Here is a 17,737-nt window from a genome sequence, read left to right on the forward strand (position 1 = left end):
GAGTCTCTACTCTCCACATATAAAATATATACCCTAAAGCCACGCCCCAATTCCCACCTCCTCTGGCCACATTCTACCACTTCAGGGACAACTCAGTTAATCCCTATCAGGGGATTAATCCACTGATTGTGTTAAGATTCTCAAAATCCAATCATTTCTCCTCTGAACCTCTTGCATTGTCTCGCATATGAGAATTTTTGGGAACACCTCACATACAAACCACAACAGCAGAGGATAATCAACATTACCTAACATTCCTAACATCCTTTCCTAGAAAATTCAGTGTTTTGTTCTTTATAAGGTGGCATTTCAAACTATTGTTTTTTTCCTCAATTTCTAACCTATGGGTTCTATCCCCTCACAACATATTTGGAGAGGAAATCAAGGCAATTTTCACCCCAGTCCCATGGCAGAATAGAGGAGGCAGGTTGAGAGGATGTCCTTCCTGTAGGACACTGGAAAGATATTCACTGACAGTCTTTCTTTTAGTTTGCAGAATCAATAAACATCTAAAGTTCTCTAATCCATTTGCCAATACACTTATTTTTTTTTTAATATTTGGTACTGGAGATGGAACTCAGGAGCACTTGGCCATTGAGCCACATCCCCAGCTCTATTGTGTATTTTATTTAGAGACAGGTTCTTGCTGAATTGCTGAGCACCTTGCTTCTGCTAAGGCTGGCTTTGAACTCAAGATCCTCTTGCCTCAGCATCCCAAGCCACTGGGATTACAGGCATTTGCCATTGTGCCTGGCCCCAGTACACTTCTTATGTGGGAAACTGAGACATACCACCAGTTTTTTTCTAGGAATTGTGCCTTGGTTTGCAAACATCGGAATTCACAAAGCACTTTGCTGCTATGCAAAGTCCACATTTGGTGTTACAAAGTATACTTACTACTATATTTCACAAACAATCCTAAATACACACACACACATATGATCAAATACACACACACACACACATATGAACATACTACCTAGATATTTAGAATTTATAAAGTCACTGGGTTTTGTTTTCAGAACTTGATTTAAAAAAATTCTTCTTCTGCTTAAGTCAATAAAACAATGAGTTTCCCTGCAACTTCTCTCTCAAGGAAAGATTGCCAGGCAGAATAAATTGTTTAAAAGTTTTTTGCCCTTTAACTTTATTAAATGCCTGACATTTAACAACATTAGCTGATGGCAGAAGATGAGTCCTGCTCTGTGTGCTGTATCCTGGAACATGATTCAAAACATAAAAGAGGAATCTGGATGGAAATGTTGTCTTGTGTTGAGAAGTCACTGTTTAATCTGAGTTATTTTGGGGAGGAAAATGAATCATAAGAAGCTAAAGATTCACAAAGATTTTGATATTGCAGTAGGTTGGCATGGCTCTTCATTAGTATTATTTCAATTAGAATTCTTTACTGCCTGCAATTAGCATGTTGGTGCTATGAAGCATCTGTACTGTTCATGTATTAATGAGAATTTTCTAAAAGAAAAACAGGCCATTTGGCATTTTAAAGACAAGTTTCCATTCTGAGTAATTCAATAAATTCTTATGCTTCACCTATACTCTCTACCCACGCTGTCCAAGGATTGTCCCTCAGAGCTAGTACAATGTTTTCAATCAATTTTAAACAGGTTACACACCAACTCTTGCACATCTAATGGAATGTGTCTTGATGGTGGTGGAATACCATCATAATCATTTGATATTTGTATGTAGTTTAGACTGCTGATTTTCTTAAAGGTCAGAGAGTAAATATTTAGATTTGTGGTCCACCTAATCTGTTGCAACTTCTCTACCCTTGTAGCTCACAAGCAGCTATACACAGTGTGAAAATAAGTGGGTGTGTCTGATTGTTAAATTGTTTAAATTGTTATTTTTATTTAAAAATAACAGGTAACTGGCTTGTGAATATAGTATTTTTTTTGGCCCCTTACCCATTTTCTGGCATGGGGATGTGGAAAAAAAGTATCACTTTCAAATATTCTACTTAAATTATTTATATTCTTTAGTCAAATTTGTTTTATAGATTACTATTAACAGTGCTATTTTCTCTGTTATTCTAGAGGATCATACATGAATGTTTGTACACACACACATATAATCACTTCACATTTGTTCAATGAGCCAAATTAGGCACATGGTTATCCTCTAATTTCCATCACTGGAGAATGACTTTTCTGAGGTATTCAAGACTGAGGGTGCTATAACATGAACATATCTTCCTCTTTTAATAATCTCACTGGTCTCAGAGCCAGTTGTCCACATTTGAATGGCACACACACCCAGATATGCAAATGATATGCAAATACTTGTGGTGTCAACCACATTGGTAGGCACCATAAAAGGAAACACACATGTCTAAGTTCTTGAAGAGAAACATAGAAATAGACTCTAAAGGAAAGCACAAGCTAGAGAGCCTGTATTCTTATTTGTCACTTGATACTTGCAATCTTTCTGAGAAGACTATACTTGCAGTTGTTAAAAAATTTAGTAAACAATGTAAGGCTGTTTGTAAACAAACATTACATGTTGATATGCAAATGTTAAGTATGTAGCAATTCAAAAATGTTTATGAAAATACCAAATCAACAAGTGCAGGAGACATACTCTATTGTGAACAGAGCTCAGAATATTGGAACAGATTTCAAAGACACCATCCTCAAAATGCAGAGTATTCTAAATCTCTCCCATTACTAACAAGATCCCTTTAAATTGATTAATACATTTCATATGCTTTTATTAAGTGAAAGACACTATGCTGTGCTAGGTGCTACAGGGGCATCACTAGAGATGACAAAGATAACAAACTCAAGGAATTTATGGATTAGGAGGAAAGCAAGTGTACTCAAACTAATATAAGGCAGAATGTAAGTGCAGTAAGAGGAATAAAATGCTTTTGAGATTCAGAGGATGAAGGCATAACAGTCCTGATGTATCCTTTTGGAATTTTAATAGGACTAGACTACAAGGTGATGCATCTACCATCATTCATTCATTCACTCACTTAATCACTGAACAATTCATTCAAGGACTTTTCCATTACCATTAATCATGCATGATGCACTAGGCATGGCATTATGTGCTGGAATAAAGGAGGAGTGAAACAGCAGCTCACAGGGGAAGAGGAAGGCTTAAAGCAAGGAGGGCAAAAAAGGGGAAGCTTAATAGAGTCTGCACAGGTCCAAAAAGATTTGCCAGAGAAAGCATTTAACCTGAGTTTCACCAATCATACAAAGAGAGACATAAAAGTTAATCTGGAAAAAACACAAAAGAGCAATCATTAGCCATGCTATCAGATATTCATAGTATATTTAAGAAAGGGTATGTTGAAAAAAATATTACACAGATTGAAAACAGGAAGCTCATGGACATCTACTTGGTACATCACCCTAAACAATAATATCAACAAACAATAAGCATAGCTCTATCCTTAACCAAAATGCAGGAATATTTTATACCATGATGTTGTAGAATAAATAGTGGACTGGGATTAACAAAACTTTATAAACACATAAAGTCAATGTTAGCTCTAACATATGCTTGGCTAGAAGCAATAAGAAGTGTTGGAAAGAACATTAATTTCAGAATAAGAAGTAGGTGTGGAGATGTATACTGATTTGCCACTTACTGTTTCATCTCAGGAAAGTTATCAAACCTCTGAGTGCAAATAACTACACAATAGCTACAAGATAGCAAGACAATGGTTTCAGGGTGGTACCAATTCTAGGCATTGCACCCAGTCAAAAAAATGTCAAGAGGAAAAAGAGAGATGATAATGTCATATAGCTTGCTTTACAGTGAAGATGAGTCACCAGAAGTATCACACTAGATTTTCTTTTACATCTCACTGGTCAGAATTGATCACTTAACCATTTCTGAACAAATCATTGTCAAAAAGAATCAGACCTTGAGCTCTCTATGGAGCTGAAGGTGAGGTGCAGATCCTCTGAGACATGAGGCTCTGGGGGAAAGGACCAGGAACTTTCACAAAAACATAAATTTGGGAGGAAAGAATAGGTATAAAATCCAGTAATGTCATTCTATGCCTTTGTTGATTATACTATCATAGTGGAATAATATGATATAATTCTGATATACTCTTGCTATTTTTACCTTAATACTTTTAGTTTTCTTCCATAATTTTTTTTCTCTGTTTTTTGGTCTCTAGTGATTTGGAAGCCATGCACCTTCATTTTCTTCTATTTATTATTATCTTTAAGAGAAAATGTTTCTGAATCTGTGTTTGTCTAATTATAAATGGTAAAATTGCTGTTTTACTCCTCCATATAAGATGGGCAATGGATGCACCTTCTTCTGTTATGAGGAGTTGCTCCAGAAAGCACTCTAAGTATGAATTTCAAATCAAAAGAGAGCTTTATTTACCTGGCCAGGGACTGTCACCGACTGCAGAGACTCAAGCTCTGTGGGAGCACAGCGATCTCCTGATCCATCCAAAGAGAATATAAGCACAAAACCCACAAATCAGTGACTTGCTTGGCCTCAGGTAAGCCAGCCAATCATAGAAATTAAAACATTAATATGTGGGACCTGTGAGCTCTAGGCAAGACTGGAATTTTCCATTCAGCAAGCAAATGATAAACAGAAGCTAAAAAAGCATGAGCTTTGCACTTCAGTTGACCACAGTCCTGGGTTCAAGCAGGTGCTAGACACTCGCATCCTGAATTTGGGTGAGGGTCGGTGGGGCAAGAATCTACTTCAAAGTCCTGTAGACCCACAAGGGCCTTCACACCCAGGATGCAGCTCACCACGATCACTGCTGCATCCTGAGTAGGGTACAATTTGGGGGGTACAAAGTATAGAAAGTCCATTTTTTAAATAAGAAAACAGCTTTCATTTAAGTATCTCAGAAACAGCTGTTGTAACAAAAATTTTTTTTAATAGAAGGCAGCAAAATAGAGTCTTGGGCTCCTATTGATTGTATTTATCAATTCATACCAAAACACTTCTCCTCTCTACCCTCATTTTTTGTAACTTGCTATTTTATGTTTGGTAGGCAAATTGGTCTATTTCCCACTTTTACCATTATTGGCTATTTATTTTTATCTTTACAACACCACAATTTACCAAGATAGATCTAGAAATGAGTACTCGAACTTGAATTCTGCTAGAAAATATCCTTTTAGATTTGGGTAGATCTTTCTTGTATTATTTACGTATCCATTGCTTCTTGCTTTCCTTTTGAAATTCTTTTAAAATGTGCACTGCCTCTGTCCTCTACACTTCTGGCCTGAGAAGAAGGAAACATCATTTTTCTCTCAACTCTTTAAAAATTTTTTGAACTTGATTTTTACTCTTTAATTTATGTGTGTACTTCCAGTGTGTGTGCCTGCACCACGCACATGTGCATGCACGTTTGGTAGGGTGGTGGTATGGAGAGTGCTTTGGCCTTTATTTAAGCTCCCTGGATCTCATCCCCTTACTGTGACTGTGAGTGTAGTACTCTGCAGTCAACAGTACCAAATAACACTTCTTGGTTGATGACTTAGTATGTATAAGCCTAATAATCTTGTTAAATACTTTTCTTTGGTCTTTTAAACACACTTTTATTCTAAATTATTCTCCAGTTATAACACATCAACTTCAATAAAAAGATATTCAGCGGTAAGAAAGAATTCTCCAAAGCCTGTAGCACCAGCTTCTATGTTATTCACGTTTCCTTCTTGGTGGTCAGCACATCAGCTTCAGTTATGAATCATTCTATTTGAATATTAAAATTCTTATGTTCGTTTTTACTCTAACAGCTCTACTGTCACTGGGTTTTATGATCACAACATGTTACACAGGGTGGGACATGTTCTTTCTCTCATTTAATAGAGGAACAGGACATTCTTGAGAGGTTAGAGGACAAACCTAAAGTCGTACATCAATTAAACAAGGTGTTCCATTTAGAACCAGTTTTCTTGACAGTCACTGCTTGGGGTTCATGCTGCATTTTAATGTAGCTCTTAAATATGTATGGCTGAGTCCTTAGCCTGCCATGCTGTATTGTCCAGAGTCTCCATTTATCTCAATCTCCTGCATGCCTGATGTCTGATCATTCCGTCTCTAAGTTCCAGTCTAAAATTATAAGTAAAAAGGCACTCTACATATTGGATAGAATACATTGTCTGATTTGATTAAATACCCTAATTAACAGAACCCAACTTTTTTTCTTTTCATATTGGACATCTGTGTTAGCATTTTGTAATATTTAGTCACCGTGATACTGGATCACTGGTTTATTGTTTGCTTTGAATATTTTCTCCCACACATTGTACTGTGAATACTTTCTCATTATTTACTTGTGACTAAAGTCATCAAGGGAACAATTGATTTATAATTTTTTTTAGAATTTTAATGGGCAAACATTATAAAGCTATTTTCAATGGTGAGGCAGTAATTTTAGTACAAATTGCCACAAATTAATTTACTCAAAATAAGTTTTTAATTTTATAGAAAATTTATATTACACCCACCCTTGCTATGATGTATTGATATCCCAAATTCCTGTAATCACTGACATGTTTTCATGTTATTAGCTATTAGTAGTCTATTTTAGAAACGATATACTTAAGTTGAAAACAGGACATCCATAGACATCTACCTAAAGTTAACATCAGAAATAACAATGCCGAAACAAAAAAACCATAGCTATTTAAACCACAAAATCTGGATGTAAATTGTACTGATTATTTGAATGCCAGAAACAAAACAAAATAAAACCAATGGGCACTTACAGAAAATAAATCAACAACTCTTTAAGATTTCTTATTATATTATTAGGGGAATAGACAACTGAATCATGATAGATATTTACTATGGATTTATGCAATGGTTAGAAACAATGAAATGGATAACCATGCAGTACCATCTTCGCTTTTTAAAGGGTAGTTAGAACTGTATCCATACTATTAAGGTAAGTTGAATACACACATTCATGTACACTTACACACAGAAATGCAATGTGCAAAGAAATTTTATATACATGACGTCATGTATTGATATTTTAATAGATTCCTATGTGAAGGAGGGAAATGAATTCAGGGTTAAGGATACAGGAAAGAACAAAAAGAATTGAAAATAAATAAATAAATAAAAGGGCTTTAAATGGACCAAGGGTGGCAGTGTGCCAACAGCTGAGGATTATCAGGATTATGATTAATTAAACTTTCCTCACTAGTAGAACAAATTTATTTTAACGTTGCCCTTCTGGAAAGACTCCTGAACTGAGCCAGAAAATGTTAGTCTTTCTTCTGCCAAATTTGCTATGATACTGACTAGCATTATAAACTTAACCAAGTTGCATCAACTCTTGGATTGTTGATTTCTTTCAGTGCAGATGTCTGACAAGATGCTCCATAAAATCTCTTTTGACTTTAAATTTTGATACAAATATATTCATTTATTTATATGTACTGTAAGAATCATACATGCATACGGTTACTAGAAGTAATTTAGTTAATTCTTAGTTTTAAAAACTGAGCTGCTGAAGGAAGCCCTTTTCTCCTTTCGTCAATATGAAGAAAAGAGCTTTCCTATCTTACACCACAGGACCTGCTGGTGTTCACTTGCGTTTTGGGGTGTCTGCCTGGATTTGGTGATCTTGTGGAGGTAATAGAGCACGTGATGTTGGGGTAGGTATGACTATGCTCCAGGATCAGTACTTCCCACCTTAAGTATCAGGTGGTGCCAGAGGCTTGGTTAGCGCTTCAGGAATTGTTTATTATTGTGAATTGACTCTCAGGACAAACTTGACTTTCACCTTGCTCCTGATTCACTACTCTTGCCTGCTTTGTCACTCAGCTCTGAGGTCCACTCTAACTTCCTCTCACCTGCTTGGTTCTTTGACTTGTTATTGTTCTTTGACTTTGGGATGACTGTGGCCTGGATGGGATCTTCTTGGATATATTTGGTGGTGGTGGATATATTTGTGGCTGCTACTCCTTAAAAGCATCTGTGCAGAGAAATGATTCTAATCCACTGCCCTGAAATCCTTAGGTGCTGCCATACCACTCTAGTTCATTTTGGCATCCTTGCCTCTGTTGGGTTAAGCAACTTACAATAGGAACTTGATAACTCTGATGGAATCTTGGATTGAACTAAATTATACCAAGCAATTCCCATTTGGTACATTTCTATAGTTCCAGTGTACTTACTTTCCTGGAGGAAGGAAATCCTATTGGATATATGGCTGGTACTCTATCTAAATTAGTTTTTCAAGACAAAATTTTCTCATAGTCTTAGTTTCTTATAATTCTAGAAGTGCTTAAGTACATGCTCTATGACAGCTTGACTGTGCTGGGAATTGAACCCAGAGCCTCTAACTTGCTAGACTAGTGCTCTACCACTGAGCTATACACCCCCAAGTCCCTGTACTGAGATTAAAAAGGAAGAAAGGACTACAGAGGGAAGAAGGCTGTGAGCTCTAATGTATTAAAATACTTTATGTTCTTCCTCATGTTTTTTCATGTACTGTTCTCTATATGTACTATAACCTTTTAATTTTTTACATATTCATACATGCACTCAATAAAACTGTATAATTTGATCAGTTTAATTCCCCTGTACCTCCCCTTTCCTTCCCCACTGTTCCTCTGCCCCCTTCCTTTATTTTACTGGTCTCTTATTTTTTTAAAAATTTGTTCTAATTAGTATACATGACAGTAGAATGCATTTTGACACACTGTACACAAATAGAGCACAAGTTCTTATTCCTCTGGCTGTACATGGTGCTGTCACACCAGTAGTGTAATAATACATGTATGTGGGGTAATAATTTCTGTGTCATTCTACTGTCATTCCTATCCCCACCATCTCACCCCTCCCCTCATTCCCCTCTGCACAATCCAAAGTTCCTTCATTCTCCCTGTACACACTGCTTATCAGAGAAAATATTCTGCCTTTGGTATTTTGGGATTGGCTTATTTCACATAGCATGATAGTCTCTAGTTTCATCCATTTACTGGCAAATGCCATAATTTCATTTTTCTTTAAGACTGAGTAATATTCCATTGTTTATATATACTACATTTTCTTTATCCATTCATCTGTTGAAGGGCATCTAGGTTGGTTCCATGATTTAGATATTGTGAATTAAACTGCTAGAAATATTGGTGTGGCTGTGTCACTATAGGATGCTGATCTTAAGTCCTTTGGGTATAAACAGAGGAGTGGGACAGCTGGGTCAAATGGTGGTTCCATTCCAAGTTTTCTAAGGAATCTCCATACTGCTTTTCAAAGTGGTTGCACCAATTTGCATTCCCATCAACAATGTATGAGTGAATTTTTTCCTAATATCCTCATCAAAACTTATTATTGTTTGTATTCTTGATAATTGCCATTCTAACTGGAGTGAGATGAAATATTAGAGTAGTTTTGATTTGCATTTCTCTAATTGCTAGAGATGATGAACATTTTTTTCTTTTTTTTAAATTTGTTTTAATTAGTTACACATGACAGTACAATGACCTTGACATATCATACATTTGAATCAGATGGGATATAATTTCTCATTTTTCTGAGTGTACAGGTTGCAGAATCATATTGGTCATGCAGTCACATATATACACATAGTAATATTTTTAACCTTTTAATTTTATTTATGTGTATACATCTTACAGAGGTTCAAATTTCTTCTAAAACAAATAACATTAAACCAAATCTATATATAACAAAATAATTGCAATTCAATCCAATGATTACAAATACCCAAAGTAACTAAGTTAAATTTCTTTCTTATAATGTTACTTACAAGTTTCTTATCAATTTTTTGATAAGAAAATTTCCCTTGAGTAAATAAATTCTAGGAAAAGAAGTATTTAATTAGAAGCTATAATGTATTTATATTATGTAATACCACAACATAATAAAGAATTTACCTCATTATAAATCTGAAGTAAGTAATATTTTCAGGATATTTTTATAACCTGTATCATGCACAAGGTACATTTTCAAGGCCCCTCAACTATAAGCACTACATTTCTTTAACTGTCCTTTAGTGTGCATTTTTATATTTTATTTCATATTCAACTCTTTCACTCTAAATTCAGTACTGTGATTACTACTCATCTCAGTTGAATTTCAATGCTAGCCTTCCCAATTGTTTCCTAAATGCTCAATTCCTTACTTATGTGCAGTAGATTTCTCATACCTCATAGAATTCCAATCAACATTCCTCAGGGCACTTTGCATTTTTTCAAAAGCTTTTTTTCCCCCCCCAAAGTAAAAAATGCTTGCATTGTTTCTCTTCATAAACAGCACACTCTCTTGAGCATTTCAAATCAAATAATAAGTTGATAACTAGATTCGAGATGCTCCCAAGCTTCAATCTGATTTATCATACTTGGCTGAGTTTTTAGGAAAAGTTCCAGGAAATATATAAATAACAAAACAGCAACAACAACAAAAGTTCTTCCCTGTAAAAACTAGACAAGGAAACTCTTAGAAACAGAAAACAATGTGATGAGGACAGAACTTTGACTCTTCCCTGTAATTAAATTGCTATTATCCTAATCAATATCAGTGTAATTAAAATCTTTCACAGTCAATATTCCAGCCTTTTCATGACTGTTCACTATTTTGTGTTAAGAAAAGTTACTCCTTTCAGTTTCCTTACAGGTTGTTTTCACATAGCATGCATCATCTGAAAGAATGAGTGGATACCAATTTTTGAGAAAGAGGGAGAAAGAGAAGGGAGGGAAGTTGGGAAGATATGAAAGGTGGTAAAGAGAGAGAATGAATCACAATTAACAGATGGCTTTGATCACTAGTTCCATTCCTTAGATACTTGCTCAATTCACAACATATTTTTTTCTTAGTAGATATGACAAAGAAGACTATTTTGTCTATATGTAAAACATGAGTATATCCAATTTACAACAGTCTCAAGGACTTATAAACACTCAAGTATGTGTTCAAGGCTAGGGAAGTAAAGCTAATGAAGAAAATAAATGTAGTTTCTGTTTTCAGGACACTTATGCTCTTGACTAAAGTCAAGATAAGATATCAATGGGAAAAGCAAAGCATTGCTCTGGTTGATAATTTTGTCAGTAGAATGTTAAACAATAGAATCAGTGTAAGTGCTCATTGTTTTCTTTGTGTTTGAAGAACCTGCGGGTTGTTTTTTTTTTTTTTTTTTTTTTTTTTGTCTCTGAGTTGGCATTGCATGTCACATAGCTTTTCTTACTTTATGTTCCAAGGACACAATTTTGAGGTCTAAAGATATGTTTTCAGAAATTTACAGAATAATATTTAAAATTATGGATTTGTTGTCAAGTTTAAAATTGAGACAATTTTCAATAATTGCAAATTTCTGAATTTTTTTTTTCAAACGTGCCAATGATCCATTGAAAGCAAGCCTGAGATTCCACATGGAAATGACTCTAGAGGAATAAAAGTTGTCCATTTAAATTGGGTTTATAGTCTCTAATAACCTATAGCTCCCTCCAGGTTATTTATACAGGTTATGGATTCGCAAGCCTTACCTACACCTTAGAGTCCTGTGGAGAGAGAATTATAAGAGTGGAAACCCAGGCCTCCCTCATGCTGAATCCTAGCCATATATCTTTGAACTGTGGATTTATGGGTCTAGTAGGACTAATCATTGGAGTGTGTATGTCTATTTATGTGTGTGTGTGTGGGGGAGGTGGGTGGGTGTATGTGTGTGTACATATACATAAATGTACATATATATATATATATATATATATAAAATAGGCTATTTAAAAATTTATTAGATCATTACAGTTAAACAGAGTAGTTGGGTTCATCTTGACAAAATTGTACATGCATGCAATTTGATTTCAGTTCATATATCACCCATTTGCCCTCCCTCCTCCCTCCCTTCATGCTCTATCCTCTACTCCAGTGATCTTCCTTTTGTTCATCTATTTATTTTTTATTGTTTTTATCTCCTTATTCATAAAGGTGAAATTCCTTGTGATATATTTATATATGCACATATCATCAACCTTTTAAAAATTCATTACACATTTCCTCCCCTTTCTTATCCCTCCTCTCTCTCTCAATCTCCTTCTATTTAACTGATCTTCCCTATATATCCGTGTGATATCTGATCCACCTCTCTGCTTTCCTTTGTTTTGCTCTTTCACATATGAGGGAAAATATTTGACCCTTGATTTTCTGTATCTGGCTTATTTCACTTAGCATGAGGTTTTCCGTTTCTATCCATTTACTAGCAAATGCTATAATTTTATTCTTCTTATGGCTAAGTGAAACTCTGCTATGTATTTTTACCACAATTTCTTAATCCATTCATCTATTTATGCGCATCTGAGTTGATTCTATAAGTTGGTTATTGTGAATTGTGCTGCTGTAAACATTGAAGTGAATGTATCAATTTAGGATTCTGATTTTAGTTCTTTTGCATAAATACCAAGGAGTGAAATGCCTGGGTCGCAAGGTGGTTTCATTCCTAGTTTTATGGGAAATCTCCTTATTGCTTTCCAGAGTGGTTCGTAAGAGTTAAGCAGGCTGTTTTAATTTAACTGTAGTTGAGGACCATTGCTATGACATTTGGGGGTTTTATTGGTTATTTTATATTTTCAATGGTAGAAACATTAAAAGACAGCATTTATCTTCTGTTTTTTTTTAAACCTGGATTTAATTTGTAGCACTAATCTGGAATATACAACATATTGTCTAGTACTTATTGAGACTGGAAAAAGTATTCCTCCTTACATGACCTGGGCTCTGGTCACAGCCCTGTTGTCCAGAGCCTCATAGAGATTTTTGTACCCAAAAATGACTCAAGGAGAGTGATTCTGCATATGAAACTCGTAGAAAATTGATGTATTTATTAATTTATAGCTAAACATGTACAATGAAACGATAATTTACAAAGGAATATTTTTGTTGTGGGTCATTAAATCCTTTCTCTAGGATGAAGGTCTGCATGGGATGTCAAATTATGATCACAAGACTGTGAAGTTGGTATCAGAACAAACAATATGAAGGTCAGCTTCCATACTTGTTGACTGAGCTGACAGGGACATGAGTGGCTACTACTCAGGGTTTCCTGGACATCTGGATATAATTAAAGCTGAGAGAGATGAAATAAAATTGTTTATTTTTGCAGCTAATAAATTGGTAGCACCTAGATTTAAATGTCTCTTTGACCTTGAATTCTGAGAGAGAGTGAATGAGAGAGAGAGAGAGAGAGAGAGAGAGAGAGAGAGAGAGAGAGAGATGAGAGATAAATTGCATTAGATTGCCCCTTAATTAATATAACTTGTTGCCTCAGATAATATATGATAAATAAATATATTCTTTGTTTGAGTTATAATGGAAAAACTATAATTTATTACTCAATCATTTTCTTACAGCTTCTACCTATTTTTATTTCCTGTTTGTAGAGATTTTGGGAATGAGGTGGATTTTAATTGTTTTAATTATTTAATGCTTGGCAGTCTGAGCACTTAGTAACTACTCAATAAATATCCTGTGTGGCAATAAATGAAGGGAATTATAGGGTAATTTCTACTCTATATCTAGACTTACAGGGTAAAAAAAAAGCTAAAGGTTTGTTCAATCTTTTTCTCTTCTCTTTACCCCAAATGCAAACAATATAAAGTCATATTTAATAGTTTTTGCTGCATGCATCCAGAGGAAGCACTTGCTCTTTAAAATGATTCACTGCAGACAGATTAGAAAAATGGGAAACATTTTGTTAAAAAGTACATCCTGCAATAGAATGAGACTTCTTCCTTATAAAGTGAGTGAGTTGATGTAAACACCAGTACCATCCTGAGCAATGTCAAATCAGGCAACTCAAGACAATACAAATTGGGACGATTTGGGTTTGAAATATACGTGTTTCACCTGAGATGATGTCTGACAACACTGTAGCACTACTAGTCAAGGGTGCTGAGAGCAGAGAGAAGCAATCAGTAGGTTCTTCTGTTCTACAGCAAACTGGTTCCTAACAACAGGAGGGAATTCTTAGAAAAGGTTTTTCTGTACTAGTCCAGCTGACACCCTACCGGCAGCCTTTCTGCATTCACCCTGGTGCTCTATTTGAAGTGCATCTTGTAGATACAAGCTAATGGCCCCAGATGACACTGGGTAAAGACTAGACATTGAACCAATGTCCTAACAAACCGCTTTAAACTGTATTTCTTGGAACACTGTGTGCCATATGTTTCCCAAAACCCCAACTACTGAATTTCAGCAGTTATTTAAGACTCGTTAAGCAATAAAATAATGAAAATAGTGATGTAAATACACTCACATGAGTTTTATTAGTTCTAAGGTGTAATTTTAACTTTCTGGAAGTTAATTTTCCATAGTTCAAGCCTATTATGAATGTTGCTTTGCAAGCAACATATTTCATTTCTTATATACAATGATACAATGTCTTCTTCCAAAGTCTTATTTTTTTCCTTGATTTTCTAGGGCAGTTAGTTTATTGCTAAGGATTATCCTCAAAATATTGTGATCTAATTCTTTAGTTTTTATTTTCTATTTACTTCCATCAAGCTCTTTAAAGATTACCATTTAAAATTATCTTGTATTCTATAAAGAATTGACAAATGAAGCTGATTATAGATCCTTGCTGTTTTTATTATGATTTACCTAGTTACAATAATAACCCTTACTCATAAAATGCTGCCAGTTCTTTTCTCCCTACCTTAAACCTGCTAGAGCTATGATGTTATCTTATTTGGAACAGGAAGAATCCACTAAATAGTATTTTTTTTTTTTTACCTAATGAATTCACCCTTCCACCCCACTTCATACAAATAGTGAAGGATTTAGAGCTGTTACTTTGTAGAAGAGCTAACATTTATTGAGTATTATGTAGAGACTACCACATGATGCATTTTACATGCATGACTTTTTTTAGCAGGTCTACATCTGTGAAGCAGTTACTAATATCCCAATTAGTAGACAAGGATGAGAACCTTAAGATATGGATAAGAACTTGGCAGTCAGGAGTCAACTCTGATGTCAAAGCACTTATCACTACTCCTTCACTGTTTCTGTAAATATTTTATTTTTTAAAACTTATTTATTGGTGCTTTTAATTGTGCAAAATAGTGTGTTTCATTGTGGCACAGTCACACATGTATATAACATAATTTAATCATCTGTAGATAACTTTATATCTGATTTAAAAATCATTTACAAAATGATCATACTAGGGCTGGGGTAGGGTGCTTGCCTTGCACGTGGAAGGCATTGGGTTCGATCCTCAGCACCACATAAAAATAAATAAAAGGTATTATGTCCATCTACAACTAAATTTTCTAGACACATATAGTCCTCTGCCTTTATCTTTACATTCTATGGATTTGCAACAGTTTGATATATAGCATTACCCTCTGATTTTTCTTGAATATGTTCCACATCTACAATTACTGTTAAGTTGTCATTTGAATATGTCCCTTAAATATATCTACATATTGTTTGTATCTGTCCTTTCCCCTCAGTTATCATATCTTCATGCACTTTTATTTCTAATGTGCCTTTCCTTAATAAACATTAAAAAAAAAATCTTGGACGAGTGGTATTAAAACATATTTTAGTTCATAGTTCAATATTATTCACCATGCCCCAAATTGCCCTGTTCATGGTACTTTTATTTTATTTTTTAATTTTAGTTGCATAGATGAGATAAATATTATAAAATAAGGCTACTTTGGTCTCCTGTAGGTGGTCTAAATTCTGCTTAGGTCATTCTGTTCTTGAGTAAGAATGTCTGTTGATGAAGTAGCATGAACGTGGGAAGGCGTATTTAGCTTCCCAATCAATCGTAGCCTTAGTGGTTGGACCTCAAAGGGAAGCAATGATAAAGGCGCCATGTCTAGCACCACTAACCTGCACCAGGAAGGCCACTGGCGTGTATTGTCACTTAGTGTGCCAGTTACTGCATGGGCACTTCGGGAATATCATGCATCTTAAATAATGTGACAGGCGTGAAGCACTTAGAATAGTGTCTGATGTAAATTTTGCACAAATGTCTGTCATCGTTGTCACCATCATTATAATCATCCCATTTTCTCACTTTAAACCTTCAGTGATCAATGGATATAGTTATTATTTTATAGCTAAGGTAACAGGATCATAGAGGCTGAATTACTTTCTTGGTTAATAAACAGTAGAGACTGAATATATATGCAGGTATATTTAATTTTTGTGACATTTTTTTTTTTCCTGCTCAGCTTCACTGCATCCCATGGGTGGGAATGGCCACAAGCAAAGATTGTCTCCTGTTTCTGACCTTCACCAGGTGCAAACTTCTTCCTGTCTTCCCTGAGGAGCATGTCATGCAGGGATACTTGACTAGAAACCATGCCCAAGCTTTTCATTGCTTAGAGTGCTATTTGAAGTCTTGATGGCCTTGCGAAAGAAGTGACAAGAGTTCCTAGGGGACCCTCTGAATGTCTAAGATGTTTTGATTGTCCCACTTATCCCAGGAAAGATAACCACTAACTCCTCTCTTCCCCAGGGCATTCTGATTTTTCACATAGAACTGAACTCTGGTTCTATAAATGCTCATTTTGTCCTTTCTTTTGTCCCTTGTCATCACTTCTTCTGAGCCTGACACCAGCTGTGTACCATCTATTAACCTGTCATATTCATTGATCTCCCTAAGAAATCAAACTGTCCCTCTAATTCCCCATCTGATCTTTGCTTGCCAGAACATACTGACAAAATTGTCCCCTAGCAAGAGAAAAGTGTAGTCTATTCACTTTAGCCCTAATAGCCTCAAATGCTATATAGTCGATACATGATTTTCTGTACATTTGAAAGTTTATGGCCTCATTGAAAATGAAAACTGTTTGCAGATAATTCTGATTTGATCTCCAAAGACTGTCTGAAAATACAGCTAAAGTAAACACATGGATTAAGAAAGCTTACAATGAAAAGTGTAAAATCTCTCCATTGTCACTTTCATTTTTCAACAGAAATAAAAGACAATGAATGTTTTGTGACTCAATATCTGAATTCAAACTGATTACTAATTTTCTCTTCTCTCATTTGTTGGAGAAAGTTGATGGAAAAGAGGAACTCATCAGTGGAACTTACGTGCTTACAGTGAGGCTCCAGTCATTCCCCAGTTTATTTAAAAATATTTAGGAGATTCTCCATTCCTCAATTAACCTGTCCTTTAACCCCCTGACGTTATGCTAGGCCTTAATTTTAGAAAAAGTACATCTTTATTAATTCATTGTTTATCTGTTCATCTATGAAAACTTTCATTATTTGAGGCTAATACTGTGCTAGGAGTTAGTTTTAGTCAATATGCTATCAAGATAAAATTAATTATTCTAGACGTCAACATAGAATTGGAGAATTAGTTAAAAACATATCAAAAGGATCAAAGCAGCAAAAAAAGAAAAGCAATTGGTGATTCAAAATCAGAAGCTGCTGCCTCCCTCGGGCTGAGTGTTGGGAACAAAAGTGCTTTGGCCAATATGCAGGAGAATGGCCAGGGCTTCAGCTAATGCTGGTATCTCATTGCTGCTACTAAGAAGGAAGTGAGGAGCCTCCTTGCTTAGCTATGTTACTGAAATATCCCCCAAGATTGCTGGAATTGGAAATTTCTGGAAATCTCTCTGCAAAGCTTTAGGTGGTTATTTTCTATGCCCAGAAGTCATGTCTCTTCCCTCGTCTGTTATTTGACTTCCCTGCCCCCTACTTGGCTAACTTTTCTATTTGCTAAAAAACATTTATTTTTAACATGTACAAGATTACTGGGAAGTCTCCCACTGTATCATTT

At 35.2% G+C, this 17,737-nt stretch overlaps 1 non-coding gene across 1 annotated transcript; it reads right to left on the reverse strand.

The window, feature by feature from the left end:
• Window positions 1-8,284: 8,284 nt before the first annotated feature.
• Trnaa-agc (transfer RNA alanine (anticodon AGC)) lies at window positions 8,285-8,356 on the reverse strand. Its single transcript has one exon. It is a non-coding gene; the product is annotated as a tRNA-Ala (tRNA).
• Between the last annotated feature and the right edge of the window lie 9,381 nt (window positions 8,357-17,737).

The sequence above is a fragment of the Urocitellus parryii genome, chromosome 2 (assembly GCF_045843805.1).
Source record: "Urocitellus parryii isolate mUroPar1 chromosome 2, mUroPar1.hap1, whole genome shotgun sequence".
In the NCBI taxonomy this organism is placed as follows: domain Eukaryota; kingdom Metazoa; phylum Chordata; class Mammalia; order Rodentia; family Sciuridae; genus Urocitellus; species Urocitellus parryii.